Source organism: Zootoca vivipara, chromosome 13 (genome assembly GCF_963506605.1).
Source record: "Zootoca vivipara chromosome 13, rZooViv1.1, whole genome shotgun sequence".
NCBI lineage: Eukaryota > Metazoa > Chordata > Lepidosauria > Squamata > Lacertidae > Zootoca > Zootoca vivipara.
This window is the reverse complement of record NC_083288.1, coordinates 2,105,600-2,117,292: the sequence shown is the minus strand read 5'-3', so window position 1 is coordinate 2,117,292 and position 11,693 is coordinate 2,105,600.

Sequence of the window (11,693 nt, the reverse complement as noted above, 5' to 3'; positions counted from 1 at the left end):
AAAAAATATTCCCCCCCCCAAACAAATCACCCAAATCTCAAAACTACACTCTTTCATATCACCCCACCCAGAGGGGCCCAGGTCCCTTTGCTCCCCTCTCCATTTTTTTTAGGGTCCTCCCCTCTAAAAAGTCGATGAGCATTGCTATCTTTCTTTCTTTTCCACGGTTGCATTTCTCAACAACGGCTGTAAATGAACTTGTAAAAGGGTTGCTGGATGGCAAGAGAGCTGGGCAAAAACCTCTGACATCCTTTCATGTGGCTCTTGTGACTGGAGCAGAGGGGGGGTGGGGAGAAAGAGAGAGTGCAAACTGCTTGCTCTGGACTTCTGGGGAGACATCTCCTTTCTACACTCCATAAACAGATAATTATGTGGTGATTAATGATAGCTAGGCTATAAATCTCGGTTACTGAATTATCTCTGAGGAACAGAGATAACAGTTTCAGGTAGGTAGCCGTGTTGGTCTGACGCAGTCGAAATAAATAAATAAAAATAAAAATGGTCCAGTAACAGTGATTACTTTCCAGTGCTCTGAAAGGGCTGCTCTCTTACCGAGGGATCAATAAATCTTCATGGTATCCAGATGGGGTGAGGGACCAGGAGTGGAAGAACCATAATCATGCCATGGGGGTCAGTTCTTAGGGCAAAGATTTGCTAAAGCTCCCTTTCTTCAGCTATTTCTGAAACTCCTATAAATCATGTCAGTCAAAATGTTCATCTGAAATACGACCCGACTGCTGGCTTAAGAGGGTTTTTCACCAAGGCACTGAAAACCAAACAAAAACCATGCTTTAATCATACATACCTAAGAAAGATCTTAAACAGCTAAGAGATTCTCCAATTCTGAGAAATTTTCATTTTATTTTATTCTATTCTCAATCCACTTCGTTGGTGAATGTGCTGGTTGTAATGTGCAGCTACATGGCTGCTTGCTCTAAGAGAGGAATTTTAGGAATGTACAGTGGACACTCAGGTTGCGAACGTGATCCGTGTGGGAGGCACGTTCGCAACCCGCAGCGTTCACAACCCTCAGCGGTGTGTCTGCGCATGTGCGGGTCACAAATGGGTGCTTCTGCGCATGTGCAAAGCGTGATTTACCACTTCTGCACAAGCGCCGAAACCTGGAAGTAACCTGTTCCAGTACTTCTGGGTTTGGCGCGGTGTGCAACCCAAAAACATGCAACCTGAAGCATCTATAACTTGAGGTATAACTGTATTTCTGATAAGCAAGGTACTCAGTACAGTGGTACCTCTACTTACGAATGTTTCTACTTACGAATGGAGCTCCGTCCGCCATCTTGGATGCAACTTAGATAGGATTTTTTATACTTACGAATTTTTAGATAGGGCTGCTTCTACTTACGAATTTTTTCTCCCAATGCATTCCTATGGGATTTGACTTATGAATTTTTTCGACTTACAAATGTGTATTCGGAACACATTAAATTCGTAAGTAGAGGTACCACTGTATGTTGAAAATACTAAAAACACACCACCAACTGTTGGTGTCATGCAGCAACTACTGAATGAACAACTGAAAGAACCCAGAGCATAAAATGGATTAGACAAAGCTGACGCTGGAGAAGGCATACAACCACGCTCTTCCTCTATATATTATTACAATCAATCATTATTAAAAGCTTCCACTGGTCATTTCCCTGATTTCAGCTAAACAGGATTTCCTTAGCTGAGTTTTAGTAATAGGTGGAATAAGCTCATTCTGTTTCACCCAAACTCCAGAGTGGATAACAGGATCCAATTACATCTGTTGCTAGTTACGTCTTTGAATCTTGTCCTTGAGACCCTCAAAGGTGCAGAAATAGCAGCTTTGAAGGCAAATAGTGGCTGGGAACATGAGGGAGAATGACATGTGGCTATAATACAAGCATCCTAGTATTAAATTTTTGTATATTTTTATTTATCCTGAAGAATAATAAAAATGTCTTCAGAAGTACAGATAGATAATTGTCATATTTGAGTCAATAGCAGTTATTGCAAAGGTTGAGAAATGCAATGCATCAAGTAAAAATAGAATAAATATTTACCCCCCCACAAGACCTCCCCCCAAAATAAAACTCTTTTTGTTGTTGTTAGCAAGTCATACACAGTGCATCCTGCAGAATAACATTTCAGCAAAACTCTAGCATACTGACATTAATAAGCTAATTATAATGAATACATGCCGTGAGGGGGGCCACCCAGGGGCGTACCCAGGATCAAAACTAGGGGGCAAGGGGCAGGGCCAAGGCACAGGAGGGGAGGGGCCACAAAGTGGGAGCATGGGCGGGGCTACGGAGCCCAGGTGAAACTGACTCCTGTCTCACCTAGGCACCGCGAAGTGGCGGCCGTGATGGTGGCGAGGCAAAGCAAACGCGGCAAGCAGGTGGGGGCTGCGAGCCAAGCCGGGGGGGATATTTATATTCTGCAGCGTTTATCCCTCTCCTTCGTGCATCTTCCTTCCCCGCCATGTGGCGAACGAGGCAGGCACGCCGCAGCGGAACCAAGCCAAGCGCAGCTGAGCGCTTCCCTCCATGCCTGCCTCCCCCCCGCAAGCCATCCAGCAGCAGGCACCGCCAAGCAAGCGAGGGAGGGGATTGCGCCCCCCGCCTCGCATCCCCCGCCGCCACCACCTCTCCCCCTTTTTCCTGCACTCCCGCCGTGTGCTCGTGCCAGGGTGGAAAGGCAGCCGCTGCTGCCGCAGCTCGGCTCCTCGGGCACCCCCCTTATTTTGTCCTGCCAAAGGAGGGCTGTGGCCACTAGTCGTCACTCACCGGGCTCTCCCATGCGCAGCGGAGAGGTCCGGGCCGTAACCATTTTAAAAAATGGCACCCCATTGCCCCGCGCTGGGTACACCCATGGGGCCACCTCTAAACTCTGTTCCAGCAACAAGTGACAAAACTGAACTACCTGATTAACTACTCAGTGGTTCCACACAGCAGTCTCCCTTTGAATTTCCTTTGCTCAAACTGCTTGCTTCAGTTGTCTGGGCACCAGTGAGGAATCTGTTCGACCTTATGCTCTTGGCTGAGTTTGACATCCAACAAATATCAGGATAGTTGAAATCCCCCATTACTACTATCTCACTTCATTTTGAATGGTTGGCCATCTGTTCTAGGAAGGCATCATCTGTGTCCTCAGTTTGGCTTGGGGATCTATAGTAAACTCCCACAATGAGATCACTGTTATTTTTCTCTCCTTTAATTTTGACCCAGATACTCTCAATTTGGCTTTGAAGTTTTAAATCCTGGATCTCTTCACAGGTATACACATCCCTGACGTATAACGCTCCTCCTCCTTTCCTGTTTGGTCTAATTCTCAGAAATAGATTGTATCTCTCTATTACTACATTCTAATCATGAGACTCACCCCACCAGGTTTCAGTGATACCTATTATGTTATATTTAGTTTGCTGTACCAAGAGCTCAAGTTCATCTTGTTTATTTCTCATGCTCTGTGCATTAGTATACAGACAATGAAGACCATTGATCACCCCAGCCTCTTTTTAAATGATTTTTTCCTCCTACCACTAGGTTTGCTTGCTGTTTGCTCCATTTGGTCCTTGACATTTGGATGATGATCTTCAGCACTTGATAGATTCCTACCTTCAGGACCACTGTCTCCTTCCCTCACATAAGTCAGTTTAAAGCCCTCCTGAAGAGTTTTTTGAGTTTCGTGGCAAAAACATTCCTCCCAACCCTTGTGAGGTGCAGCCCATCACTTGCCAGAAGTCCATCTTCAAGAAACTGCAGACCATGATCTAAGAATCCAAACAATTCCTGCTTGCACCATTTGCGAAGCCAGTTGTTCACTTCCCCTATTTTTGCCTCTCTCCCTGTGCCACGTCGTTCACTGGGAGGACAGGTGAGATGACAATTTGTGCATTTAATTGCTTCAACTTCCTGCCCAGAGCCTCATAATCACTTTTGATCTTCTGGAGGCTATGGCTTGCATTGTCATTGGTTCCCACATGGACCAAAAGGAAGTGGTATTTGTCAGTGGGTTTTATGATTCCTTGCAGCTGTTCTGTTACATCTTGGCCCCAGGGAGACAGCACACCTCTTGAGACGTCTTATCAGGCCCACAGATCACTGCTTCTGTACCCCTCAGTAGGGAATCCCCTATCACCACTACATGCCTCCTCATAGGCTTGGTCAGGATTCTTCCATGTGCTGTCCCTTCCAAGGTTACCTGCATATTCCCGGAGGACTGGCTTTGCTGCTCGTCTTCATATTTCTGATCAACTGTGATGAGGGAAGAAATCTTCAAATGGAGTCTGTTCTTCGTCTTCCATGTTAAGGGAGAGCACTTCAAATCGATTGTGTAGTTCTAAACACTCAGAGCGATTCCTGGGCCTTCTACTTCTGTGAGTTGTGTTCCTCCATACATCTGGCTCCTGTGTTGGGGAACTGACCTCCTCCTCAGGGATGTCCCCTGTCTCCTCCTTGGTGCAGACAGTGTGCTCTGCTGCATCCAAGAAAAGCTCCAGCTTTTTTATTCTCTGGATCGTAGAGACACAGGCCTGAATACCTTGTAGAGTAGGCAAAGTCTGACCCTCAAGCTAACTCTTAACTATGGAGATCTAAAACCCCATCAAATTAGGAATTTCAAAGCCTTAACTCAAGTGCTTAAGGGAGACTATTGCTATGATAAAAAGAAGCTCTCCAGAGCTCTTCTTGGTCTGATTCTTAGCAAGTTTTACTTTGATAGTTGATGTAAGATCCCAAGACAATGTAGCCCTTTTGTACAATTGCTTGGTCTAAAAGTATTGGGACTTTTCTTTAATGTTCTGAGTCCTGTGCTCTATTTCTGATAATTTTATCTCCTAAATTAAAATTGCAATACATGGGGTGGTGCAATGATGCATCTTTCATTCTGTGGTGACATTTTTCTAGTGTTCCTGTGCGTGGGTTGAATTCACAATGCAAGCTCACTGTGTGTGTCAGGTGCTGTGAGGCTTAAACATGGAATCGGTGGGACAAGTGCCAGTTCCCTACTACAGGCATGTCAAGTCAGGTTGCAAATGCCATGGAGCAGAATTCTTTTGTTCCTGGAGGTCCAATCCTGTGCCACTTAGGGCTGGCATACTACTAACTCGTTCTGGAGAAAACAGACCAGGAAGGTGGGCTTCCTCTCTGTGAATCTAGAACATGGTTTTCCCTCCTGTTGCCTGCCTCTCCTTCCTGCCTGATGCCCTGCCCCCCAACAGACAGGGATTGCTCTGGGTAATCTGGCCCGACCTGCAGTGTGATCCATAGCTGTCTGTACCAAATTCATACGACTCCCCAGCCCCTCTGAATGTGCCATATTTGGCTTGGGACCTGGCTAAATCCAGTGCACAGCCCAAATAAACATGGTGAAGCTTTCCCCATAATCGTCTTTCTAAATGAGAAAAGGTTTAATCTGTTTAATTTCTCTTTAGAAATAATAATGATAATTTTATTATTTATACCCAGCCACTCTGGGTGGCTTCCAGCAAAATATAAAAACATAATAAAACATCAAATATTAAAAACTTTCCAGTGCAGAGCACTTCCCAAAACAGGGGATAAGACAGAAGCAGGAAACGTGCATTAAAGAGAAGGGGGAAACGGTAGCTCTTGAGAACCTCAGAGATTCCTATCACTCTGGCTTCATTTGTTGGTAAAAGGTAAAGGTAAAGGGACCCCTGACCATTAGGTCCAGTCTTGACCGACTCTGGGGTTGCAGCGCTCATCTCGCTTTACTGGCCGAGGGAGCTGGTATACAGCTTCCAGGTCATGTGGCCAGCATGACAAAGCTGCTTCTGGCGAACCAGAGCAGCGCACGGAAACACCATTTACCTTCCCGCTGTAGCGGTACCTATTTATCTACTTGCACTTTGACGTGCTTTGACGTGTTGGTATAACTATAAATCACTGAGAAGCAGGAGCAGACAGGCTTGCTCATTTCACAGAAATCACTTAGACGAGTACCCGCATGTTTTGTTTCATATCCTTTTTGTAGGATGCCTAGAGACTTAGCCCCTTTTCTCTTTAAAACAAAAAAACAAAAAACAAAAACAAAATACAAAAACAGGTTATCAATGAAAACCTTCATGGGCACCAGGGTTGGCAACCCCTGCCTTAAGCAATATAAGCTGTTTATTTGTGAAAATGCTTCCTATTACGCAGAGAAACCCATGTGCTGTCATCTGAAATAGACTCAGAGGGGGTATTTGGGACTTCCGGTTGAGCTCCGGCCATTGCACGGTTGGAGGTTTGCAGACCTCGGTGCGTCAAAGGTGGGGGTGCCGCTCTAGCACAGCAGACCCCCGAAGAAACCCCAAATCGAGCATTTTGGGGACATAGTGTCCGGCGGGGCGCAAAAAAGCAGGATCCCCCCTCCCTGGCAAGGCTCTGTTTTGAGCCACCGAGAGCAAGGGGGTCTGGAGCTGCTGCACAAACGGACCTTTGACATTGCAAAGCTGCAGGACTACAAGGCATGATCGCTCAATTCTTCCTAAAGGAAATTGAATTAAAAGGACTGTACCGTGAGTATTGATTTTATCTGGACTAATTCGAAAGAATTTTGGCCACGGGAAAGGGACTGAAATAAACGGAAGCCGGTCTCTACCCACTGAGTGATTTAGAAGCAATAACTTATACCTGAAGCCAGAAAACAGTATAAGAAGTTGCTAAACTTCCAAAGGCAGGACTGGAATCTTCCCCCCAGAAGCAGGGGAAGGGGGAAGAAGTTAATAAGATTTAAATTCCTGTGAAATCTGAGGGTTTGGATCTAAAATCGACATCCCTTGTCCTAGCGGCCGGGGGAGGGGATGGCGACATTGTAAGAAAATACATTCCACTTTCGTTTTTTATTTGGATACATTGAATGCACACCCCCACATCCTGTTTTTGCAATGGCGTGACCTTCAAGCTGGACAGATGGCAGTCTCAACAACAGATGTCTTTTTTGTGGAATTACAAGAATTAATGCTGGAAAATAAACAGGCATTGAAAATATGCATGACTGAGGTGAGAAAATTTGGAGACTGCTTCAAAGATGTTAAAGAGAATTCTGGAGAAAAAGTGCAAATAGAAGGAAAAGAGCAAGATTTGGAAAATGGAGAAGAGGATTCAGAGGGAAAAGAAGCAGAGAAAGACTTTGCTTTTATTCAGGAAAGAGGACTTGATTTCCAGTTGACAAGAAAAGAAGAGTGGAAAGAAGAAATGGGAAAGGGAAAGGGAACTGTCGGGAGTGGTTTGAAAAGATTAAAGGGGTGGATTGGGAGGTGGCAGGGCGAGAACTTGGATGATGGGGGGGAGACATTGGAGAATGGGAGTGGGGTTAAAATTATGGTTATTAAGATGCAAATGGTGAGAATTACGGTATCTGCAGCTAAGAGGGGGATGGAAGAAAATGGTGAATAAATATAAATGGAATGGAATTTAATAATAATAATAATTGGATATATGGAGCAATTTGGAAGGGGTGTATAGGCTAAAAGGAGGAAATACTTTAAGATTGTAAAAATGATAAAGAAAAGTAAGTGTAAATAGAATAGATTATTTAGGATGTTTAAGGATAGCGGAGTCCCTCTGCCTCCACTCTCTTCCCTCATCCTGGACCTTCTGGTGGCGGGGGGGGGTACCGGGGTGGGGGAGTGGGGGAAGGGGGGCTTTAATGATAAAAAGGACTGCTTCTCCTCTCCTACTGCACTTGGGGATTCTCTGGTGGCAGGAGGGGTCTCTGGGATTGTAGTGGGGGGAGGGGTGGGATATAAAATGAAAGAATACAATGAAGAGGAATGAAAAATTATGATAAAGGGAATTGCCAAAGAGGATTAAAAAATGAAAATCAGAAAGGGGGGGAGTCCATAAGACAATGATCAGAAAAATGGATGTTTAAAATCAGATTTGTTTTGTTTGTTTGCCTTCTTTTTTGTTAGTTATACGTTATATTGTATGTTTTTTATGTTTATTCTGTTAAAATTGAAAAATGAATAAAAATTATTTACAGAGGGGGTATTTGGGAAGGGACCCATCTGCTGCAGGCTACTATTGTATCATTTCTAGAACCACTTAATGATTTTTAAAATATTAAGTGGTTTATAAATACATAGAAATAAACAGATACGTGCAAGAGCTTGTGTTTCGAGTCATCTTAAAAGAATAAAAATTGAAATCGTTGCTGATCATCCTAAACCTGCTGATTAGGGTTAGAGTAAGGGTTCTACGGGCCACTTTTCCTCAGAATTGTATGTCTGCTTTTTGCTGATGGAAACTACAAATTGGGGCTGTTCAGAGTTTCCCTCCAATAAACAAAAATTAATAATAATCATTTGATTGATATTGATAAGAAAGTTCTCCACCCACCTTAACATTTATTCATACATCACAAAAAGAGTTCATGACCATTACAAAAACTGACATCTTCATATAAACTTAAAATCAGACAAGTTGATTGTTAATTTTTCAGGGATAACATACACCACAAGAAGCACAATGGTGCTACTACCGGTATTGCTTCTGAACCTCTTATTATTATTGGCACTGATATATTGCCACAATTTTTGCAAACATATGGCTAGAGGTTAGAAATGTTTGCACGTTGCTGCGAAGGTGAGAAATCCCATATGGTGTTGATGTAGCAAAGTGCACCTTGTCAAAGCTGGGCTGGAACAAATGTTCTTCTCTAAATCTGTACTTGATTAATTTTATTGATTCAACCCTTGCAATACCAAACATGAACTTCATGGCCCACATGGAAAGTTTTTTGAAGTTTTATGCATGTAACAAGAAAAACAACTATCCTTGCAAATAACAGCTAATCAATTTGCAAGCGATTAAGCAGAACATGTATTGTCAAGCTAGTTTACAAAGAGGGTCACAGAAGCAGAAATAGAGGACTTCTCCTGACTACTTGGGACACAGATCTGCAGGATGAATTGTTGGTAAAGGAGTCTAAAGCAATTCCTTGTTGTCTACAGTATGCCTGCAATAGTCATTTTCTATGCTTTTTTTTCTGTTGTGGCATTTTCGTACATAATATAAAGTAGGTCCATTCCTTGTGGTCTGGCAGAAGCACATTGTTTACTCCTTAAAGAGAGAACTGTCACAAGTAAAAAAGGATTTCAGAAGATTGTGTGATTTTCTGATTATGTCTACAAAGAAAATCTTTCTCCATGATCAGGTAAAGCATGTTGCCACTCTACTGTAATCTTTGAACTTTGGTCTTGGAAGGTCATTTTCAGTGATTTTTAGTTTGAGTGCTGCTGTCAGACTTGCAGATTCTCTTACGAGTTCATGTTCTAGAACAAGGTGCTCCTTGTTTAAACTCCTCACCAGTTTCCTGTGGAACGGAATATGTTGCCAGGGTCATTTTTTTTGGCCCACCATTGTGACTGGTTTACTGGATCCCTGAACTCTTCTGGACTCATAACAGGACATAAAACTTTTGTACACTTTTGTGTATATGAAGTCATCACTTACTTAAAGAAAATTGCTGCATGCATGGATCCAGGTTTAAAAAATGGGTGCCAACCATCTTTGGAAGCTCTCTGGTGGTTATAGGTTGCAAATGAAATTAGTGTTCTTTTGACCAGCTCCATATTCTTGAGAAGATCATTGGATGCAGCCTGTTGGATTCTAGTTTCCATTAAACAAGACTTGGCAGACTTGGAGTCATGAGCTTGTACAAGGGATATGAAGAAGCTGGAAGGGAAAGCTAGCCCCAAAATCCCTGTATACAGTTGCTGAAATAGGAGGGAACCTGACCACAAGAAAGTACGTCTGTGTGGAGAAATAACTTTTCAGCCATTTACTAAATTCTTGAAGTCTTTTAATGTTCCATTTTCTTTGAGAGTATTCTATGCATTTAGTATTTGAGCAACTGTCTTAATTTTTTGAGTAATAAAATAAAATTTCCCCACATATGTAGTTTGATCTATTATTTATATATCTTACATCATTATTTTTATTTATCTTGAGTGGCATGTCCTCCCCCTACCCTTTTAGTTCATGTACAATGGGGTTTTTTGTTTGTTTGTTTGTTTGCTTGTTTGTTTGTTGTTTGTAGCAGATGGGTGGTGAAAAATTGGGATTCAGCTTATGTTGCTCTACCAAGAGTGTTTTCCTTCTCGTCCAACTGCAATGTATTTGAAGACTATTCCAACAATACAAATATACAACATGTTTATGTGTAATTTCATTTTGACTCCTTTCAGTAACTACCTCAGCCGAGTTAGATAGGAAAAATATTTAAAAGGTGGGAACCTGGTAAGTTTAAGGTAATAATAAAAAGGAGAAATGTAGTCTGCACATGTGAAAAGGCTTTGAATGGGGAGAAGGGGAACAGTACATTCAAAGTGCCATGAAGATTAAATTAGACTCGTCAGAAAATAGCTCTTGGTTTGAAAAGCTTTTGTATGTACCCTTGTTTGTGTTGAGGGTCATTTCAAAAGCCACAGAGACACCTCTTGTCTTCTGCTCGTCAGGATTTTGATTTATTTGCATTGGAACTCCATACAGCAGCCTCATTTTATGAGACTGCTGAAGCAGTCCATGTAAGCCAGCATTTTTGCAAACTGCAGCTCAACAAGGGCTCTGTATGTGGATGCCAGGATGCAGAAAGAATGAATGATCTCTTGAAAAGGCTGCCTTAGCTTGGTTCTCATCTAAATTAAACATCCTTGTTAACTCCATCCATCTTTGCAACTTCAGTACATCACCTATATTTCTGTAGAGACAAATGGTTATGCATTTAAAATGTTTCATTAGAGATCATGCATGAGTGAGCAAACTATTGCTGGCCACTGCTGTGGAGTCTCCAGTGTTTGGTAGCTTTCTCTGCACTACACAGCTCAAAAACTGTGAAAATCTACAGCACAGTTGATAAAGGTGGAATGACATCATTGGTCCAGTCTACGTTCTCTGGGGTGCTTGGGGAGGGGAAGTACCTCTGGTGGGGGAGGCAGCAACTGCAAGTTACCTGGTCTCTGCAGCCAAGCAGGTGCTGTGATTCTCCAGCATTCTGACTTCACCCTGAGGGGTGCACTCCATTGTCTCTTGAGACAGACAGGTGCCAACAACTCATTTAATTCATACATGCTCTACTAAAGTGATGTGGGAAGAAAACAGCAAGAATTGGAGCACTGAAAGGTGCTGGTGTTTTCTGGTGCTTCCAATAACAACAATGTCTTCAGTGTCTTGCATGTTGCCAGTGGCTTTTGTTCCACATCTAGAAAAATAAAATTGGATAGTCACAGGGGGTGTCAAGGCAGCCATGGACTCAAAAAGTTTGAAAATCTCTCGTGTAAGGAGACTGTATTCTGTATCTACAACCGTGTGCTGTTTGCACGTACCTTAAATTGCATTACTGTCACTAAAAGCAACTGACTCTTCTTAGAAGTGGCATTTCTCTGGTCTTTTGCACTCTGCACATGCCCCAACACCTATATGGAGATGCTAATGGGGTTGAACCCGGGACCTTCTGCATGCAAAGCAGGGACTCTGCCGCTGAACTTACAACCCTTCTTCTTCCTAAAGTATACAACAGATTCTGAACAAAATTCGTAACACATGCTGCATTTATTCAGTTCTTTCAACAGATTCATTATCCATTATAAATACCTTTAATAAATCTAATGAAGCCTATCATGAGATCCACCAGGCATCAACACTGTGGCACCAAAGACTCTGCCCCTTGCCCCAGCCCAGCCGTTTGGGCACACACTA